The sequence below is a fragment of the Amborella trichopoda genome, chromosome 7 (genome assembly GCF_054954075.1).
Source record: "Amborella trichopoda isolate Santa Cruz 75 chromosome 7, AtrichopodaSantaCruz75HAP2 v2.0, whole genome shotgun sequence".
Classification (NCBI taxonomy): Eukaryota; Viridiplantae; Streptophyta; class Magnoliopsida; order Amborellales; family Amborellaceae; genus Amborella; species Amborella trichopoda.
The window spans coordinates 26,931,129-26,953,474 of NC_142342.1; the positions used below are offsets into that span (position 1 = coordinate 26,931,129).

Below are 22,346 nucleotides of genomic sequence, written 5' to 3' on the forward strand. Positions count from 1 at the left end.
TTAAGGTGGCTCTCACTGTATGAAGTAGGCCTGACATGACCAAAGAATGCCTTCACAGTAACCGGCAACATGGATGAGTAGACAAGAACATTTATCTTAATTTGCAGTTTGGTAGAAATTCCTCTCAAAATATCCATGACAATTGACTTGGCTCAGGCATTTTTCTCATGATAACTAGTTGCAAATTCAAACAAATTTGACAAAGGAAATTGCCTCAAACAAAATTCAAATGAAGATAGTTTCTAATAACTACATGGGGTTACATATTTAGAAGACATCAAGTTTCATTCAAAACACATGAAGATCTTCTTTACAAATTTGTCCAATGATCACCTATTCAGTGCTACTTCCACCCTTTAAGTTGTAAACCATCCATCTCCAACAATTTTCCCTTTAGAATCAGTGGCAGGTTTTAGTCTCTTAATTTGTTCTTCACCAGAAGTACCACCTCAAACAGATGATATGAAATGCTATCCTTTAAACCAAACAGCTTCTTGCTCTCTGGCATAGGTTATATCACCTCCCCCCTCTCCCAAGACCACCATGTGGAGGCATGACAACTTTTACTCTTTGAACTATTGGAAATCAGTATTCAGCAACTTGGAAATGAAACACGATATGCTGTTACTCCAAAGATGGGATGTAGAGATGACCAATTATCAATACAATAGAGAAGTATTTTAGAGCCTGCAAATGAACTATGTTAAAAATAAAATGACGCAACAAGTAAAGCACTTTAAACATAACAAAATGTCAGACTGGAGAGTTAGGGTTAAACAAACTCTCAATGATACTAAACATCTGCAGAATTCAGCTCACATATTTATTTACAAGACAAACCAATTGTATGGTTATGAACACAACAAATATCAGCATAGGGGTTCCCTGCAAAATTTGTCCATCTCTGCACATATAGATTCCAAGGGGTACCCGAGAGAAATTAATGGCATCTCTTAGGATGTTAACCATTGGCAAGTTTGAGATGTTAGCATTTACTTGGGATGACAATTTATTACCTCAGCTGAAACACACAACAATTTATTACGTCATTTGAAACACACATTGACTTGTATTCAACTCGTAAATAATACAACAGAAAAGAAGAGGCGTAAGATCAAGAGAAAGAAAAGGGGGAAAAACGACAAGCATGATATTAGCAAGGGTAGAACATAGAGACAGAGGATGGAAGAAGAAACAAGATAAACAAAACTACAGGAAAAGGTGATACATAACTCAGAGAAGGGATAGGGATATGGAATGAGGAGATTGAAATACAATAAAGAGGGAGAGGGAGGTGTTGCACTGAAGAATTATGTAGTAGTTGTCACCCTTAAAACTACCACCGATAAGGGTAACAGGAGTGAGAAATGGCAGAGTCTTGTCTGCAACTAGAAAGCCCTATGACCTTAGCATCCAAAGGCAATTACAACAACCACAACAAAAGCCATAAGCTCAAGCAGAACCGATCACATGAGCATCCTAATTGCAAGGCTCTTGAATTAGTAAAATGTGATACTAACTACATGGTAGTGTTGTTTTTAAACTGTAAGTTATATGGGAAAAAAGACTATAAAATCTTTTGACACAACCTGGATTGGTACCATGCCACAAAACTTTCTATATAATTGTGGCATGATAAAGCTAAAACTCAATCTGAAACTCCATAATTTCCTTATTATAGATGTTTACTTTCTTTACGTGGAGAGTCTAAAGACAAGATGTCAGTTGCACAATAGAGTCGTTTGGAAAAGGTTGCTCAAACATAGGGGGCAATTTTAACTGGATGGCATGTGATGGGACCATTTTCTCCTCCAAATCATCAAAACTATCATTGAAATCAGAAACATAATCATCAGATGATCAGATACACAACTTCCTAAGCTCCTACATCAGCAATCTAGGAGCTTATACTCGATGATCAGATACACAACATGCATTATTCAGCACACAGAAAATTTTGTAGACATTATAAATATTTTTTCTTCCATGACAGTTGTTAAAACTAAAAACACAATTCATAATAAGAGACAACATAATAATCTTCCAAATGAATTGTAAGAAAGAAGATTTAATGCAACCTACAATGAAAGATAAGTCTTTTGCTGCCCTCTCCACTTCTTGGAATGCATTTTCTATATGGATTTTCTTCACACAATCCTTTCCTGATCAATATCTTCAAAAAATTATCCTGGAATATAAGGGAAAGAACTTTTTTCTTGATCTATTCCTCCTTGGAAGGAAATCTTTTCACCTATTCTATGTGAAACCAATAAGCACTCATTCACCTGAGACATATGCACGTAAAGTCAACATCTATGTCAAGTAAAGTGAATAATGCAGGAAGCAAGAACTAATCAATATTGTTATGAAAATTATGAAATAGAAAACAACTCTTCAAACTGAAGATTGAAGCTTCAAGTTAAAATGCAGCATAACAATGATAGATATTGAGAGAACCCTGCAAGATAATGAGTGCTTCCATCAAATCACACATGCATAATTAAGATAAAAATATCCACACGAACATTTCATTATCATTCAAGTAATAAAAAAATCCAACCACAATTCAATTGATGAAAGAGTCATCCCTTTAATAGATGCTATCAAGGAACTAAGAGCAGAGGATTGGAGCAATTCATGTGCTTAAAACACAAGGTTCATAAGATAACATCTGAACTAGTACGATAACACATCTTTTAGCTGCATATCCATAGAAGTGATTTAGGCTTACAAATCTGAGGCACATGAAAAGTGATGGATTCTATTAACTCATACAGCTAAGATGATTATAACCTATATGTAGCTAACCAAGAAAACAAAACCCACCCATACGTCAGACTTGGACTGAATATTGCAACTTTTTCGTATAAAATTCTAGCTTGATCGAAACTCTAATTCCAGAACTCACCTAGTCGAGGTGGGCCACTGATAAGATTCCTCTCCCATAATATGCCATAACTGAATGAAGAGCTTCACATATCTCAACAGATTTAATAAACTAAGTACCTATTGGTAAAATAAGCCAATGACAACCTTGTCACATAAGTGAATGTATCTCCAAACACCCGTTAGGCCTTTGGAACTTGACTGACTGATCATTTATTTATTTGGATTTGAAGGAATACAGTTTGGTGATTATCAGAAACTCAGGAATGTGACAGATCAATGTTTTCTAGAATTGGCATTACTTCTGATAAGTATGTGAACTTAACCAAAGACAGATATCATGTGAATTTGCAAGGAATGAGAAAAAGATACAATTCAATGTGACAAATAGAGCACTTAGGGGTTATATGTAAGACAATGGAGTACATATAAAGAATACAAAAGGAACAAGAATCTCGTTGAACCCACAAATAACATAACGGACATATAAATAATACTACAAATGGAAAGAACATCATTAAAGGGCTATATACCTTTCATTATTGCTTATAATGTTGAAACATTTCTTAAGTAAATATAATATATAGAAGTTCCTCCACCATAGAGAAGAGAGCATACATAATTGCAATGCAGGCGGCATGGATGGCATGAAGATTCTTGGAATGACGATAATCAATAGAACTATAGTAATGAAAGAGATATGGACAACATCATAGTTGTTCGAGGCCATTGCGATATCGGTTCAGGGAACCATCAGACGGTGGAAGCTCCCTAGGGTTAGATCGACGTTTGTATATTCAACAATTTAAGCAGCTAGATCCTAGGATATCTGGAAGCGAGATCCCATATCACAGGAATTGAGGTTTGTACTAGGAGGAATTTAAGCACCACTGTACATAAAATGAGATCAATTAGAAGTATATGATAAAATTAGGATCAAGGCAATACCTGCTTGATCCATTATCATACACCTTAACCTATTACCAATGTCATAGTTATAGTTCCCCAATTTACTATAATAATATAGTTTAATAATATCATAATGGGCTTACTATCATATTAAACTGTAGTTTTTAATAACATAATATAAGGTTACAACTTTAAAATGTATAAATACATATGCTCCTAAAACCTCTATCGGAAAAGGTTGTTTTAATGTTGAAAAACCCTCTAATTGATCATCTCGACATCGAGATGTATGAATATGAAAAAAAAGAGATTTTGAGTCCCAAAAATAGCACATCATGCAACACATTATCTAGACCGTCAGTTTTCATGATTTTCATGTGTTCATAGATCTACTTGATTTTAACCATTTCTGGAGTTTAAAATTTTATAATTAGATATGAAAATAAATTTTTAGATAATCCTAAAAAAATTTTACACCGAAATTATATGTTACAATAAATTTGGAGGTGTGCCTTAATTGGATTGTTTAAGGATGCAACCTTATAAAAACCACACCCAAACATAAATTGTAGTATACTATGATGTGGTATACACCACAACTTATCATTTTCTAAAGAACTAAATCTATAATCCCAAGGAGAGGAGCAGTAGTTCAATTGATAGTATAACTCCAATCCTTGGAGGGATCCTATAAGCATGTAGACCGAGATCTCATTTTATAGGGAGCAAGATACCTATTTCTTTAAATCCAGGTCTCTTTAAGATTCCTTAGAGGAGCCGCAAAATCAATTTCTTAAGGTGGGACCGTGGCCTTACCCCTATGGTTCCCACAACTATGGACATCATGGAGGTTCTTGCAGCAAATAAAATCACCTTTGAGATGTTCTTCAACTAGAAGAGCATACATGATTCATGTAATTCTAACTTATTAAATTAAAATGGTATAAACCTCGATGTTTATTGTGACAATTAAAATGCAAGTCGTAGAAAAATCCGACACAAAGTTACACCTACTTTTAAGAACTTAAAATGCATCTGCAAAGGACCGAGACAACAAAAGTAGACGTAAATATAATAGGGACTCGAAATCGATCTTCAAGCCAGTTGCAACTGAAGTCGGACCTAGCAGTGACTGTAGAATGGGTTAACAACTGATTTCCATGCATGTACATAACATCGTCAACTGCATTTATTATTCTATAAAATTCATTGTGGTTTGCTTCCTTTGACTCAAGAAGCTTCATAAGCTGAAAAGTAAAATAACATGATTCACAAAAACAGATGCAAAAGACACAACATTGAGTAAACAACAACAACGAGATAAAGTTAACTCACTTTCATTATTCCTAAGATCAACACTAGAGCACAACTATGTTGATAAACCAAAATAATAATTGAAAATTGTACTTTAATGTATGGCAATGTCTCATTGGGTAAATATGCGAGTATTTCATATTTCATTAGTTTGTTGTCTCAGCACATATGTCATGATATGCTATAGTGACGCTACTTACCATGAATTGCGACGATGGTAGGATGTACGCAAATGCACACAACAGAAATGTAGATACATAGTTTCCTGTCCATCAACGCAGTCAAGTCATAACATGTAAGGCCATGCAGATAGTGGGCATGTAGGAACACATTATTAAGCATCCTCTACAGATAAAAGCCCAAATGCAAATGAGCAGTAAACATTGTCCACACTAGCAAGCACAATGACACCATCATCCACTCGAACTCGCGACTACACACACATATAAATAGATAGAAATAGATGAGAGAGAGAGTAGTCAAGAGGAAGAATATAGGACAACTCAGAATATAGCTAACAACATCACATGAATATAACATGTCCTCAGATTGCCATGCTTTGGATTGTCTCGGTGGTTCAAGGCAAACAAATCAGAGTGAAAAATGCTTAAATGCATGCGAACACAAACTGTCCGGGTGAATCGAAATGGAACATTTCTGAAAGGAATTTGAGTATTGTCAATAAGAAAATAGGACATGGAAATTTAGAATTGACAAAAGCTGCATGCGAGGCTTCTCCTTGTTTGGTAATGTGTTTAAATGGAAGGTGAAATGGTATCATGCATGTAGTTTACTTATCTTATTTAGCACAAGTGCATTATTTTCAGTAAGACAACAAATTATGCTCCATATACATCAAGTTCTAATTTAATATCCACTAGCTATATACCAAAAATAGTAGAATTACAAACTGAATATCATCTAGAGAATATGTAAAAATGAGACTACAGTCCAAAAGAAAAGCCTTGAAACAAGATGAAGAGTATAGAAATCAGATCGACGCTTAGCAAGAATCTTCATGAAGTAAATATGGGTAAGAGAACAGTACATGGCAAAGGAAAGGGAGTTTGTACATCCATGTACGATATAAGAATGAAAGTGCTAAAAGGCTTCCTCAATCTTGGTGAAGAGAGACAAAATGGAACACAATGAATGGGGAAAAGATCAAGGATGAGAAGGATGAATAATCATAAACTAAAAAAATATGGGGCTTTTGAATATACAACTAACATAATGGTCAATGACATGGTTACAGGGAGCTTCCAACCAAGGTGTTCCTCCAAACTTGAAGCACAACTCTTTAATTAGGAGTAGAAACTTTATCTGACCATGTCCTAGTGTTTTGGGATCGCGTCCCCGGTTTTCTAGGAAATTTTTTCCACTATATTTGTTGAGGAAGCCTCACCTCTCCTTCGACAGGCACCATTGTGGGATCCACAAATGCATTACAAGGTAAGTCTTGGGTTTTTAAGAAAATTCTAGATCAAATCTGAAAAACAACTCACATCTCAAAATATCTCAATTATATTTAAAGCTTATCATAGTTTCAAAGTATTTATTTGCCTAAAAGGTTTAATGTATGGGCCTTCCCCATCTTGGGAACTTCTAGCAAGGAACGTTCCAATCCCATTCCAAACAACTACTATCCACAACACCAACATGAAAAGTCTGTGTGTGGTCAAAGAAACTTGTCACACAAGGTGTGTATGCAAATGTCTTCCTAGAGGCCCCTTAAATTTTATACCTTTATCCCATAATACATGGGACATGTCAATCCCCTTGTGTTCGAATTTCCACGTCACTCTCTAGCTTAGCTTATATTCTACCAACACAACTACAAAATTAATAAAGATACTGACCTTTGTAACAAGAATAACTGTAAATTACAGAATTGGGCAACCTATATTGTTCATTATCTTTCACTATTCTACGAAAGAGCCACAAAACCAAAGTCATCATGAGCCTCATATTCGTAGAGTGGCAAATACACCAACAAAAGGGCCTTTCAGATGACTAAAAGTCACAAATGGAGTGTAAATAAAATAAACCTACCCGAACCACGTTCATAAGAAAATTAGATATTTTGGACAATGATGGTTCACTATGACAGTACCATCATCATCATCTAAACTATTTGGGGTCGGCTACATGAACCCTATTCTGCCATTCTGTTGATAGGTTCAGGATTCACGGCAAGATTTGGCAAAGTTTTACGCTAGCTTCCCTACCTAACACAACCCTCCTCCTTTAACTGGGCTTAGGACTCACATAACCGGCTGGTAGCCAGCCAAGGCAGAGTTATTTATATATTATTCCATCCATACATCTTAAACTACTTGGATAAGGATTTCTTTATACAGCTCAAAGCAATATGTCTCAACTCCAAGAAAACATGCATTGCACTTTACTAAAGTCACGTGTCATAGTAGTAGATGAAAAAAATGAATGATCCAGGATAGAGAAAGAAAGCTTAAAATTTCCTAGCACGAAAAAGCGAGTTCCTTTAGATAGCAAACATAAGGATGGAAGATGAATAAGATGCAATTCTGATCCTTAAATAATCTCAAGTTATAGATGTAAATTCATAAAAAATAAAATAACCTGGTTTTGTCTTCTAACAGCATCAAGTGTGTTGGCAGGAACCACAAGACTCAATCATAGATAACTCATTCCAGATGATGGAGAGTGCATCATAGTTTCCCTGAACATGCTCTGGTTCTTTACGAAGTTTCACCATCTAACATCAATGTCAGCTAAATATAAATCCACATCATAATGCAAATGTCCACCACTTCTCACTGTTCTGAAATTTTTACTATGTGCGAATAGGGATTGCTCCATCATGGTGACCCCATTACTTTCAATCATAGAGAAAGAATTTAAATCATTGGCCCATAATGAATAATTCTTTCCATCTAGCCTGATGAAAATAATTGAGGTAGTATCTCCATGCTTTGCAGCCATTAAAAAAAAAAAACAAGTAAACAATGGTCCTAATCCCCTTCACAAACATTCACTCTAATCCCTATCACAAACATTCACTCCTAGAGAAAACATTTTAAATCACTGGCCCACAATGAATAATCCTTTCCATCTAACCTGATGAAAAGCTACTATGCAGCCATAAAAAAAAAGAATCTAGTAATCAATGACCCTAATCCCGATCACAAACTTTAAATGAAAGAATTGAATACCTGTTTTATAAAATGGACAAACTTGTCCAATCAAGGCTAAATGTATCAACTTCTACTGAATATATATCATCTAGAAACCAAACCTTCATCCATAAGAATTCTAATTTTATCAAAGAAAAATCTTGATGCCAAACTTCACAAAATCCTATATCATCCATATAGCAAACATGCTAGTCGAAGAATCTAGTAGGATCCTACCGTTGCATTTGTAAGTTGAAGGGATCATGACTCAATCCACCCACAACCTCTAAAACTCAAAAGTCTTTACCTCAACTAGTATGAATCATAGCCCCAACCCCATTTATTTATATAAGTTGTGTAAGCCAAAGAAAACTAATGTCGTCACTGGTTTGAAAGTTTTGAAGTGTCACAAATGATGCTTGCAAAACCCCAACATATGCAAAAAGCTTTGCAGTTTAGCACACATACTGAAAAAGTACTCCAAAAACCCAAGTTTGGTGTCATGTATTTGCATCGACGAGAGGAGCAAAAGCCACGAACTAAATTTGGGAGTCAAGCGCAAATATGTGACTGTATCGATGTTATTGAGACAAGTGTGGTCATCTAGTCCAACAGGATGGAGCAAGAACCAGAATTATAACTGGCCCACCCCAATCATTGAATGGGTAGATTGGTCAAAACCAGTTTGAACCGAATTGAACAAACGGATCAATAGTTGGACCAGTTGAGTCAACCAGTTCAAACTCGTGTTGAAAGGTTAATAATTCGAATCCAAACTGTCCAATTTGAATTGGAACAAGTGGGTTTCCTGGATTGCGGCTAGAGATTTGCCCAAATCCAATTCTATTGCCCACTTCACTATATTGAACCACGCAATTTACTTGTCTAACTCGGCTGATTCCTCATGTCTAAACGATTTTTCAAAAAATTTCCCGTGTCCGAACAAATACCTTTTTTGTCCAAAAAAGTGATTTTTCCATCGTTTTATCAATCTTTGCTTCTCTTGAGTCATTTTAGTCCCAAATACACGTGATCTTGTCCTATTTGAAAGATCTACAATATCTAAAGCTTCTTTTTTCAAAACAAAGTTATACTCTTTTAAAATCAAAGATACAAAATTTTTTTTATTTTTTTGGGGGGAATTTTAACCCTAATCACTCTGGACCGTGTTTGAATAATTATTATTTTTAATGAATTTGACGAATGAACCAATGTCTTTTTTATAAATTTGACAATCGAAAAACTACTTCAAAACAAAATTTTTTGAAAACCAGTTTGAACAGTGAACCAGCTGGTCCTACTAGTTTCAACCAGTGCGATCTTCCTAAAATTGGACAATGCAAACACATCCCTTGACTCTAGAACACCTCGTCATATCTTGAAAAGAATGACGTCAATGTGTTCCTTGAAAAGTAAGTCCAGATCTATGATTTTCAGAGAAAATGGAATCTAGATGATCTCTCAGTCACAAATGTAAAAGGGGTTTCAATTGGCTTCATACCATGACAAAGTGAGAATTCTTCTGAGGACTATGTGTAACCCTAAAAGGGCATATATATCATTAAATAATGGGATGATGGACGCGTTTGAGCATGTTACAAAACCATTAGAGGACAAGCTGCCTAACCAATAGAAACTCTTGTATCATAATAGAGTACCTAAATCTGTAATTTACCATTAGATAGCGAAAGTTGAACTCCAAAACACTTTGAAGATCCATGCAAGTCTAAGTCAACAGGGCCCCATTACTATAAATAATGGGGCTTTTCATTAAGGACCCTGAGAAAATAAGTTTTTCTCTAGTGACAAAGTTAGATTTACTTCTGGTGCTCCTTGGGTGGCACATGCACCTAGACCAATCCCCCAGCTTAGATTAGCCAGAGTCATGTTCACAATTCGTTCTCAAATACCATAGTTCAATGTCGAGAATAAGACTCATCACGGAATAAGTTAAATCTCATGTTTTCATAGCAACTTACAATAATTTCTAGCTTAACTAATTAAGATTTACGTGAACACTTACCAATGCATTTCAACAAAAAAGAAAAAGAAACTGCTCAGTAAACATGCAAGAAAGCACTAAAGGGCATAAGAAAAAATGGCATCGCAAAGGACGATAATCATCAAAAGTTTTTGAATTTTATGGATTTGACCTCCACATTAGGACTTAGTATATTGCTTGTAAATTGCTTTGGATATTTAATGACAACCAACCTATGAGAACAATTAGATGAAGGACACAAGCATGTTATAAAGGAAAAGTCAGTAATCATCAAACTAGTTAATTACACAAAAACACCCACCCTCACTAGATATTACAAGGAATGCTCTAGAGTAACATCATGACGTCTCCCTTGATCAATTGGTGAGTTAATAATATGAAACGTAACATTATGTTGATTAACATCCTGTTCTAAATCAGATCATCACCAAAGCAGAAATTCATCTTTTATGAATGCTACTGAGTCTATTTAATCAAAATTGATGTATCAAGCATCAATTCATCAATGTTCAAATTTTGGTTTTGGAGTTCTACTTCTCCTAATGCTTTTGACAAACTTATTTCTCAAGGAAATGCATTCAAGCTTTCCTAACCGCTCATTTCGATCCAAAACGTTAAAAGAGGTAATCAAGGACAAAGCAGATATTACTCCTTTAGTCTCGATGAAGGGTGTGCTATTCTCTAAGCAAAAGCTCCATCATTAATAACAATTATGACAGTACCATGCATTTTAGTCTCTTCAATATGACATAGTACCATGCAATTGAATTCTCTGAGAGACAATTATACGACAATATCCTTAAAACTAGTTTAGGAAAAGAAAGGGACAATCATAAAATGATAAGAAAATTCCTTTAGATTATAAATTGTAACGAAATCTCAACCAGCAGAGCATGACAGCTATTAGCCTCCGTTAGTATCAAGTTGGATGTGAAGCACACAATAAGCTGACTCTTTAATTAAAGAAGGGCATGAAGACTCAACCCCTGGCAACAATTGAGTGAATTTCTTTCATGTTAACCTTGGTCATCATTTCTTTTTGAGCAAATCTTTGCTCTGGAGTCACAAAGACTAGTACTGATAAAAAAGACGACCAAGAATTACTATTCAATGAGCTGCCCTGCGAGAATTTGCCATGACCAGTAATTAAGAAAATTGAGCTTCAAACACACATATAAGAAGGAAGCCATAAAATATTCAGAGGGGGTTTTAAGATGTAAACACTTGGGGAATGGAATCCTTGGCAACAAAATGAGTCTTCAAAAACATGCCATCTAAATGTCAAAATTGTCCAAACTACTGGCGTATGGTTGAAAAATAAAATGAAGTGAACTTGTCCCTTTTAATACATGCCATTATCTAACGACATTATGTAGCAAATTCATTATGAAAAGATGTATTATTAGATCCCAAGCAAGATCCTTATTGAGGGTATTCTATTTTTCATATGAAAATGGCACTAGCCAAAAACGAGATGCAGCTTTGTGACTTCAATGCCGACATCAAAATATGTTAAATATAATCAAGAAATGTAAATGCTAAAAACGCTTGATACTCGGAGAAAAAGTACTGAATTAGAGTAAAACATTGCAACCAATGTTCATAAAAGTGGAGGCGACCTCCTAGGGTGAGAGGAGTGGGGCATCATTATATTTGATGTGTGTATCTATTACCTATTTATCAATGATCATCATCCAAGCCTTAAAGTACTTTTTTTAGCACTGTTGCATCTAGGCGCCACCTAAGATCATAGCTGCCTGGCCGCCTATTTAGAAACGCTTAGGCGTGCCCTAGTCGGCCGAATCTTTCAACAGTGATTGCATCAAAAGTGAATCAACTAATTAGGACCAATAGTTACAATTATTATTTTTGCCTGATCAATTGAATCAATTGACACCATCAAGATTAGAAATACTCTTTAAAATGAACAAGAGGGCAATAGAAGCTCCATAACAATCACAAGTGTCAGCATGGATTCCTTTTTTTTTTCCTTGCCTGATCAATTGACACCATCGAGAATAAAAATGTTCTTTAAAATGAACAAAAGACCATTATAAGCTCCCTAACAATCACAAGAAAGCAGAAGCACATAAGACATGAATGACTAGCCGTATGAAGATGACAGTAGACTAGATAGAGATTTCGCAAAGGGAATCTTGTATTAAAAAATGTGTCAGTTACTAATGGCCAAATCAACTATGCGGAATAGAAGAAATTAAAAGAATACTGCCACTTTAATAATATAATCATTCCTACAATAAGCCCAATTTCCCTTTCAAGTGATTGAAATATCTAATAAAATAGTACCAGAATTAGACACTACTCAATCTTAGGTTTCAAGCAACAAAATAAACATGTGGAAAAGGGAGAGGTTGAAGAACTAAGCCAGTAAGTTATGTCTGAGGATCCAGATATCAATAACAAGTGCCTAGTCGGCGAACTGCTAAAACTTGATCCTTAATGAGGGAGAACTACCTAAACAGAGTGGTAGTTTACATTCGGAACCACAATTACCACCCTAATGGGATGTGCTTATTAAATTCTAATCTTAATGAAATGTGATTGTTAACAATGGGAAAACAACCTAAAAAGAGTAATGCTTACAATTGAAGCAACAATTACCAACCAAACGGGAGCAGTCTCATATAACTTAAACTGATTGATGTTAAAATAATAATTTGTCTGCATTCACCGCCATCTCATCTCTTCTCTCTCTAGAATCATCTCTTACATTTATGAGAGGCAGTGGATGAAGCTAACTAGAAAGGCGGCGGTAAAACCGCCAAATTAACCGGCTTAAAACGCGGTCCATTAAATGGCCCTATAGGAGAAGGAGCTCGCGCATGGAAATAGGAAAGTGGGTGCGACGAAAAGAGCGCTAAAAAAACGTTCAAATGTGAGTGTGGTCTTCAAGACCAAGCTATATCACTCTAATATGTCATATCTTTTATTTCAAATGCAGTAGTGAAATTTTTTGTGAGTGAATACTATTTTTTCTTCGTCCCTATTATCTTTTTTTTGCTATTTTCCGATCAAATTATTATGTCAACGCTTTAAAACATTTGGTATCATAGCTAGATTTGTGCTTCCTAAACAACACCTTTACCTTAGACATCAACTTTCATATGAATTATATCCAAACTCTAATACCCATCCTACTCATGGAGTCTCCAAAGAAATACTCTCTTTATCTCACAAGATATGTGGGATATTGTTGAAGTAGGTTATGCAGTACTAGAAGATGCAGCAACCCTTGATATGTGGTCGTAGGCAAAGCAGAATGAATTCAAGGAAAATAAAAAGAGATATGCAAAAGCCCTTCTCTTCATTCAGCACGCTGTAAGTAAATATATCTTTTCTAGAAAAAAATTACTTCAAAATCAAAACAAGCTTGAGATATTTTGAAAAATGAATTTCAGAGATCTGAAAAGTGATTTCTATCAAACTCCAAAATTTCTAAAGGGAATTTGATAATTTGATAATGAAAAATTGTAAAGTTGTTACGGAATTTTTTACTAGCGTTGCTAGAATAATAAATCATATTAGATGTTATGGAGATGATATTCCTGAAAAAAAATTATTCAAAATTTTTTGAGAAGCTTGCTTGTAAAATTTAATTATGTTGTAGCTGCCATAAAAGAATCAAAAGATTTATCTAAATTTTCACTACAAGAATTAAATGAGTCCCTTGAAGCACATGAGCAAAGAATGAACAGATTTTCAAACCAGAATATAGAACAACCTTTTCAGTAAAAATGACAGTTTCAGAAATGAAAAATATTGAAGAAAATAAAGAAAAGGGGGCATTTCAAAGTTATCAAAGGGGTCGTGTAAGACAATTTTTTTTTAGAGGCCAAGAAAGAGGTAGAAATAATTTCAATAGCCACAAAAATCCAGATGAAAAAGGTAAATCTGAATCTTACTGTATTATTAGCAAAAAATCAGGGCCTGAATCCAGGGATTGTCGATATAAATGTCAAAAACATATAAACCCCAATCATTCTAAAAAAGATTGTTGGTTTCAATAGAAAAATGAAATACAGAAAAATGAAGTATATTTTTCTATGAAATATAGTAATGCAGGTCATATGTTTTATTTGTGTATGAATGTTCAACAGAATTCACATGATATTTGGTATCTGGATAGTGGCTGTAGCAATCATATGACAGGAAATCGAAATAGTTTTGTTGAGATAGATGAAAAGATCACTTCTCAAATCAAGCTAGGTGATGGAAAGCTCCAAAATGTTGAAGAAAAAGGTGTTCTTGCAGTAAAACCAAAAAGAGGTAATCCTAAATTAATTTATGATGTTCTTTATGTTTCTGGCTTAACTCAAAATCTTTTAAGTGTTGGTCAATTGATGAAAAAAGGGTATTCAGTCAATTTCAATAAAGATGAATGTGTGATTTTTGATAAAAAATAAATAAATAGACTCTGGCCAAGGTGAACCCCAAATAACGTCTTTCCTGTAGTGATGCCATCATGTGAAAATTATGCATTGAGTTCTGGAAATATTGATAAATCTTGCTTGTGGTATTTAAATTTTCAAAGTTTGAAATTGATGAATCATAAAGGTATGGTAATCGGACTAGCCCTAATAAACGAAGAGAGAAAAATATGTGAAGGGTGTATCGATAGAAAATTACATAAATTGCTATTTTCAGAGTCATCTTGGAGAGCAAGAGCACCATTAGAACTGGTCCATACACACATATGAGGACTGATCAAACATAAACTTTTAATAAGAGAAGATATTTTCTTTTAATTGTTGATGATTATAGAAGAATGATGTGGGAATATTTCTTGGCTAAAAAATCAGAAGCATTTTCAGTTTTTACTCAGTTTAAAGTTGATGTAGAAAAGCAAAGTGGTTTTCCATTGAAAGCCTTGAGAACAGATCAAGGAGGAAAATTTACATAAATTTTTTTTTGAATTTTTTGCAAAAAGAATGGAATCAGAAAAGAGTTGACAGTAGCCTATACAAAACAAAATGGAGTAGAAAAGAGAAGAAACTGAATAATAATTGAAATGCCTCGAAGTTTGTTGAAAGGTAAGAATTTTCCTAATAAATTTTGGGCTGAAGCCATTTATACTGTTGTCTATATTCTAAACGGGTCTCCTACAAAATCTATCCAAAATAAAACACCTTTTGAGGCATGGTATAAGAGAAAACCAAAAATAAATTATTTTAGAGTTTTTGAATGTATTGCTTATTAGAAAAGTACTTCTCAAAATAGAGAAAATTTTGATGAAAATGGTGAAAAGTATATCTTTGTTGGATACAACGAAGTTTCGAAAACATATCGTCTTTACAATCTAAAAACAAATAAATTGGTAATTTTCAGAGATGTTATATTTGATGAGAAAAATGAATGGAACTGGACTTAAAATTCTGGCCATAAAACAAAAATTTTAGAGAATGATGATTTAAATACAAGTTCAAATCCAAGCCCTTCAATTCTAAAACAAGAAAGTCCAAGTTCAAGTTCAAGTAAGGTCTCTTTCAAATATTTATGAATCATGTGATCGTGCTTTCTTTTTTAGTGAACTACAAAATTTAGAAGAAGCAGCTAAATAGAAAATTTGGGTAAATGCCATGAATGAAGATATTTTTGTTTTAAAGAAAAATAATACATGGGAATTAGTTGATCACCCAAAAGGAAAGGAAGTAATTGGTTTGAAATGGATTTATAAAACAAAATATAATGAAGATGGGTATATTAAAAAACACAAAGCTTGACTGGTGGTAAAAGGTTATTCACATCAACCCGGAATAGATTTCAATGAAACTTTTGCCCTTGTTGTTAAAATGGAAACCATTCAAACTGTTTTGGTCATAGCTGCCCAATTAAAAATTCATGTTTTTCAGTTGGATGTAAAATCTGCTTTTTTGAATGGGGAACTTGAAGAAGAAGTTTATATTGAGCAACCAATGAGTTTTGTTAAAAAAAGAAATGAAGAAAAAATTTATAATCTAAAAAATGCATTGTATGGGCTAAAACAAGTTCCAAGAGCTTGAAATAGCAAAATTGATAAATATTTTCGAAAAAAATGGATTTGAAAGGAGCCGAAGTGAACCTTCATTTTATGAAAAAAAGAAATAGAAATTATTTCCTAATTGTATGCCTTTATGTGAATGATTTGATTTATACTAGTACAGACCAAAAATGGTAGAAGAGTTTAAGAAAGCCATGATGAAAGGATATGAAATGACTGATTTAGGAATCATGAAATATTTTCTTGAAATCCAAATAAAACAATCAGATGGAGAAATTTTTATCACTCAAGAAAAGTATGTTTAAGATTTATTGAAAAAATTCAGAATGTCAAATTGCAGCCAGTGAGTACTCCAATGGCAGTGAATGAGAAATTGTCAAAATATGATAGTGCATAAAATGTTGATGCATCGATTTATCGAAGCTTGGTTGGATATTTAATTTATCTAAGTAACACAAGGCCATATATTGTGTATGCAGTCAGTACAAGTTCTAGGTTTATGAGTGAACCAAGTAAAATGCATTTTATAATAACAAAAAGGATTTTAAGATATATCCAAGGAACAAAGAAACAAAATATCAAATATGTTTCTAAAAATAATATTAATCTTGTTGGATTTTCTGATAGTAATTGGGAGGTTCTATTGATGATAAAAAAAGCACTTCCGGCTATATATTCTACATATGAACAAAAGTGATATCGTGATCATCAAGAAAACAAAATATTGTGGCTCTATCGTCAGCAGAAGCCGAATACATTTTAGCAACAAGTGCAGCATATGAAACAGTTTGGCTCAGAATTAAAAGCATGATACCCCCACAACAATTGTTTATGACGACATGTTAGCCATTGCAATGATAAAATATCCAGTATTTCATAGCCGATCAAATTACATAGAAATGCGACATCATTTCATCAGAGAGCTGACAGAGAAAAGAGAAATAGAGCCGAAATTCATCATTACAAATAACCAGCTTACAGACATATTTACCAAGACAATTACAACTGATAAATTTATCCAATTTAGAGATAATATGAGAGTGACAAATTAAAGAGGGATGTTAAAATAATAATTTGTCTACATTCACCTCCATCTCATCTCTTCTCTCTCTAGAATCTTCGCTTACTTTGTATGAGAGGTGGTGCATGAAGCTAAGTAGAAAGGTGGTGGTAAAACCGCCAAATTAACCAGCTTAAAAGGTGGTCTATCAAATGGCCAAATGGCCCTATATATAAGGAGCTCATTCATACAAATAGGAAAGTGTGTGAAGAAAAAAGAGTGAGCGAAAAAAATGTGTCAAATGTGAGTGTGGTTTTCAAGACCACATTATATACTGTCATATCTTTTACTTCAAATGTAGTAGTGATTTTTTTTGTGAATGAATATTGCTTCCTCTTTACCCATAATATCTTTCTTTGTTATTTTTCTATCAAATTATTATATCAACACTTCCGCAAATTTCCAACAATTGAGGGAATTACTGGCAAAATATTCTGACGCAATGCATAAGGCTGTTACAAGAAGGCATGAACCTTATCAAATTCTACTCATTGTCATAAATGCAATGTTATAAAATTAAACGTAAAGGATACAAGAAATTAAAAAAAAGTGGTTTATAAAATGAAAGGACACTGTTTACACTTAAAAGTTTATCATGCGATTGCCATGATCATCCCATAATTCTGAAGCTCAATTTTTAATTTTTTATTTTTCTGCAGACGTTGTAGACAAGAAAGAAGCATTCATTGTACTAACAAATAATCCCAAAAGAAAATTGTGAGATATGAATCTGCATCCTGTATTTGTGAGATAAATATCCTACATTTTGATCATATTTTCTTACTCAAAGTAAACAAGGTTGGTCTATAGCATAAAAATGTGGTGTACCAAATCCCTGCTCCTTTTGCAATCACATCCGGCTTGCAGCTCCTCGTGTCGTATGCAATGAAGGCACCATCTCCCGCTTGTGCTCTAATATAATACATAAATTGTGCTCTACTATAATGCATAAACTGTGTCTGGCCATACAAAAACAACAGACCACAGTACCCGTCGTACTCATACTGTAGATCAGCTTTTTTTATTCCAACCCACTTCCTACATTCACTTAAAACCCATGCTTGCCCTTGTCGATTTTGTACACACACGACCATCCCAATCCATTAGATTGAAACTGGATATGCAGTCCTCTATAGGGTGTACACTAGAAATAAGTTCCCAAGTCTCTATCTCCTTGTCGAAAGCCATTAAGCTTTTTGTTGGGATATGGATATCTTGGGTTCATATTGATATACATCATTATAGATATATGGGTATGTATCTCTTGATAAGATTAGGTACTTAGAAGATAAGAAGAGACCAAGTCAAAGTTACTTGGTCATCAAATTAATTTGGTGATAAGGCCTTCTACTATTTACCTCTATCTCCAAGAATCACATCATATTTATCTCCTGTAATTGTGTGATTGTCTTCTATATATAGAGGTACTTATTAATATAAACATTCATCCAAAATAGTGAAAATGTAGCCCGTTGGGCTTTGGATTCGTGGATGTAAGGCTTTGACCTGAACCACGTAAATGTTGTATTCTCTCTTCTTCTCTCTCCATTTTTTTCTCTCTTCTTCTCTCTCCATTCTCCATTCTTCTCCATTCAATATCTGTGTATGTATGCTCCCACGATTTCTAACATGGTATCAGAGCAATAGACTCCTCGGCTCAGATCTGAAGTCGGGAAATTTTAACACCGGTTCCCTCTTTCTCCCTCAAACCCTTCATTTTGCAGAGGGATTCGTACTCCACTTTCGGAGTAAGCCATGGCGAATTTCTGGAGGTTTGGAGACGGACGCCAGCAGGCCATGATGGCTCCGGCCATCCCCACAAAGCATTCTCTCACTGAATTTGATGTCATACCTACATGTCACGACCCTACACCCTGGCCCCAACCATCTCAAGTTGGAGGGCAATGGAGTGCGCGATCGCAATCGGAGGTCGCAAACGTCACTCAGGTGGGAGTGGCATCAACACATGTTAAGAGGGAAGAATCAAAGCAAACCATGAGAAATAAATAAAAACTCATCCAACAATCATTGAAACTGAATAAATTAAAACCATTAACTTCATTCACTTTTAAAAGTCTTTACAATAAAGTTTGAGGCGTACAAGCCTAACATTCCTCTCAAAATATTACATCAAATAGAACAACACGTGGCAACGCCACCAGACACCTACAAAGCAAAAAAGAAATCCTGAACTGGTTCGAACTTCGAGCGCCTGCTATCACCTGTCAACTACTCGCCACACGCGGTGAGGTACTAACACTCTACACAGAAGAAATAGGTAGAGTGAGAAATAACCCCAGTAAGTAGATCATTGCCCTTGCATTCCCCACTATCAGTATATTCACAATAACATGCCCATGGTCCATCAGAAATCGCATTTGTCACACAAAGTATGGTCATACATCAGAGTACATATAATTGTTGTATAAAAAGGGTAAGACTCAGTTAACAGAGCATTATTTTTCTCAATATGGCATCAGCAGTTATGCATATCACAGTTACAGTCAGGTGTCCGTACATAATATAGAATTCAAATAAGCAGAACAGATTAAATTACTCCTGAAGTAAAAGCCACATCGATCAGGCTAAGCCAATCCTGAAACTTGGGACTTCTACCCTCATTTAGGAGGGAGGATAATGACAAGTGAAGGTCCCACTTCGTAATATCCTTACTCACGCACACATCCTTAGTGCGCTTTGGGGTTTTCGATAGGCTGAGGCTTTGCACGATACGACCATCTCTTGTGCCTTCAAGCGAGAGAGCGTTACACTACCATTGGAGGACCCAATGCATAGTGCCCATGACAATTTGGGGGCGCGACCCTCCCTTTTATTTGCATTCACCTCTCGACTCTACTCCTATCATATGGGTTGAGGTACAATATACCCTACTACCAATGGAGGATCCATTGCATAGCAGTCAGATATCAATATTCATATAATAGAATCAAAAAGTCTACTACCAATTGAGGACCTATTGCGTAGCAGTTAGATATCAGTATTCATATAACAGAATAAGAAAGTCTACTACCAATAGAGGACCCATTGCGTAGCAATCAAATATCAGTATTCATTTAGCAGAAACATAAAGTCTACTACCAATGGAGGACCCATTGCATAGCAGTCAAATATCAGTATTAATATAATAGAATCAGAAAGTCTACTACCAATGGAGGACCTATGAGTAGCAGTCAGATATCAGTATTCATATAACAGAAATAGAGTATCCACTACCAATGGAGGACCTATTGCGTAGTGGCGAGAAATCACATATATCAGTTGCACCATGCATAAGCATGCATAACATTTATTCATTCATACTCTACTCTTTTCAAGAGGTCAGGAACATGCAACATTCGTAGGATCATAAGCATGCCATTTCGGTGTCTTATCACCTTTGGCAAGAAAAGGGAAGAAAGGGAAAACATGGAGGGCGATAGGTTATGCCGTTCATAACGAGAGAGAGATAGAGTTAGGAGAGAGAAGAAAATACATGCATGTCGATAGGCATTGCCATGTGTGTCAGAAAAGACTCTGACATGAGCCGGCCCGCCACTTGGGAAAGGGCCCAATTCAATGTCCTTATCAGGGAATAGGGGAAGAAATGTCGTACACGGCGATGGACATTGTTGTGCACGACAGGAGGGAGAAGGAACTCAGGCAGAGGCTCGACCCGCCACTCGGGTTAAGGCCTGACTCATTGTGCATGTTTCAGAGATAAGAAAAGAAGGTGAATGTCATGCTCGACAATGAGCATCGTCGTGCATGATTGGAGAGGCGAGAGAAAGGAAAGAATAGAGGGAGAAAAAAAGATGGAGAAGAGAAAGAAAGTACAGAGAGAGATAAGAAAGAGAGAAAATGAAGAAGGGAAAGTAGAGAGAGAAGGAGAGGGGATGAAAGAGGAAAGAGAAAAGAGAGAGAAGAGGAAATAAGGGGGAAGAGAGACATGCACGGCAGTGCCTACTGCCCTGTCTGTTGAGAGTAAAGAGAGAGGTAGAAAGAGGAAGAAAGAGAATGACAGGAGAAGAGAGAGAAAGAGAGAGAGAGACACGCAGCGATGCTTACTGTCGTGCGTGTTTAGGGCAGAGAGAAGAGACACATAGAGAAGAAAAAGAGGAGAGAAAAAAAGAAGACGAGAGAGAAGAAAGAAGAGGAGATATAAGAGAGGAGGAGAGAGAAAGTTACCTTCACCGAGGGGTACTAGAATTCTCTTCTCTCTCCTCTCTCTCCTAGACGTGAACCCTGATCTCAAAGCTAACTCTCAATTTTTATTGATCAAAGTCAAGGTTATTTTACAATGGGGTTCAACATGTACTTATCGGGTTGGGCCCAAAATTTACCTTAATTGATGAAAATTACAATTTATTGGAATTAAAATCAAATGTAAGAATGGGTGCAAAATGATGGTTTTTCCCTTGCCAAACATTATACAAAATTTAAAAACAGTCCCTGCTGCTACCCTAGAATGTGCGTGATTTTTCTAGGTCGATTCGGAGTTGCTCTGGCGCCCGTTTGACTGAAAGATGATTGCTTTCTTGTTGGGCTCAGCATGACGATCGATTTCATACCAACTTCGAGCCACGAATCGCATTTTTAAGCTACGATCATACAACTTGAAATTTGTATGAATCTTGAAAACTTCGGATCGATAGTGTGCTCGTTCCTTGATGTATTTCTTTGATTTCTTTATTGAATTTCACCGAGAATACCATCACGATCGCGTTGCAACAAACACATATCGATTTCGTGCCCGAACAAAGATTTTGCGATCTTGGGTTTTTGGCCGAAATCTTGACTTTCGTCGGCCGAAATCTGCAGCAACTTCGATGCCTTTGTGTGGTGAATCCAAACATTCATCATACGCGAGGTTTGGACCAGACATAGCCTTGGACCTTATGTACGCGATGGAACTGGTTTCGTGCCGATTGGGTATGCGAGCGTCATGATATGGCCACTTGAGTGGGTCGTGCTACTGCTGATTTTCCTGCAACTGTCTTCACGCGTCGCCAACATCTCTCTAGT

The 22,346-nt window shown here is 35.5% G+C and overlaps 1 long non-coding RNA gene across 6 annotated transcripts; it reads right to left on the reverse strand.

Moving 5' to 3' along the window:
* Positions 1-212: 212 nt before the first annotated feature.
* On the reverse strand, positions 213-13,033 carry LOC110007133 (uncharacterized). 6 transcript variants are annotated; one of them, XR_016059777.1, is made up of 6 exons: positions 12,871-13,033; positions 7,711-7,846; positions 5,310-5,374; positions 2,909-3,006; positions 2,083-2,285; positions 213-687 (listed from the first exon to the last, which is right to left on the reverse strand). It is a non-coding gene; the product is annotated as an uncharacterized LOC110007133 (long non-coding RNA). The 6 variants fall into 6 exon arrangements; XR_016059779.1 differs by lacking the exon at positions 2,909-3,006 and having other exon boundaries at positions 12,889-13,033; XR_016059775.1 differs by lacking the exon at positions 2,909-3,006 and having other exon boundaries at positions 2,083-2,162.
* Between the last annotated feature and the right edge of the window lie 9,313 nt (positions 13,034-22,346).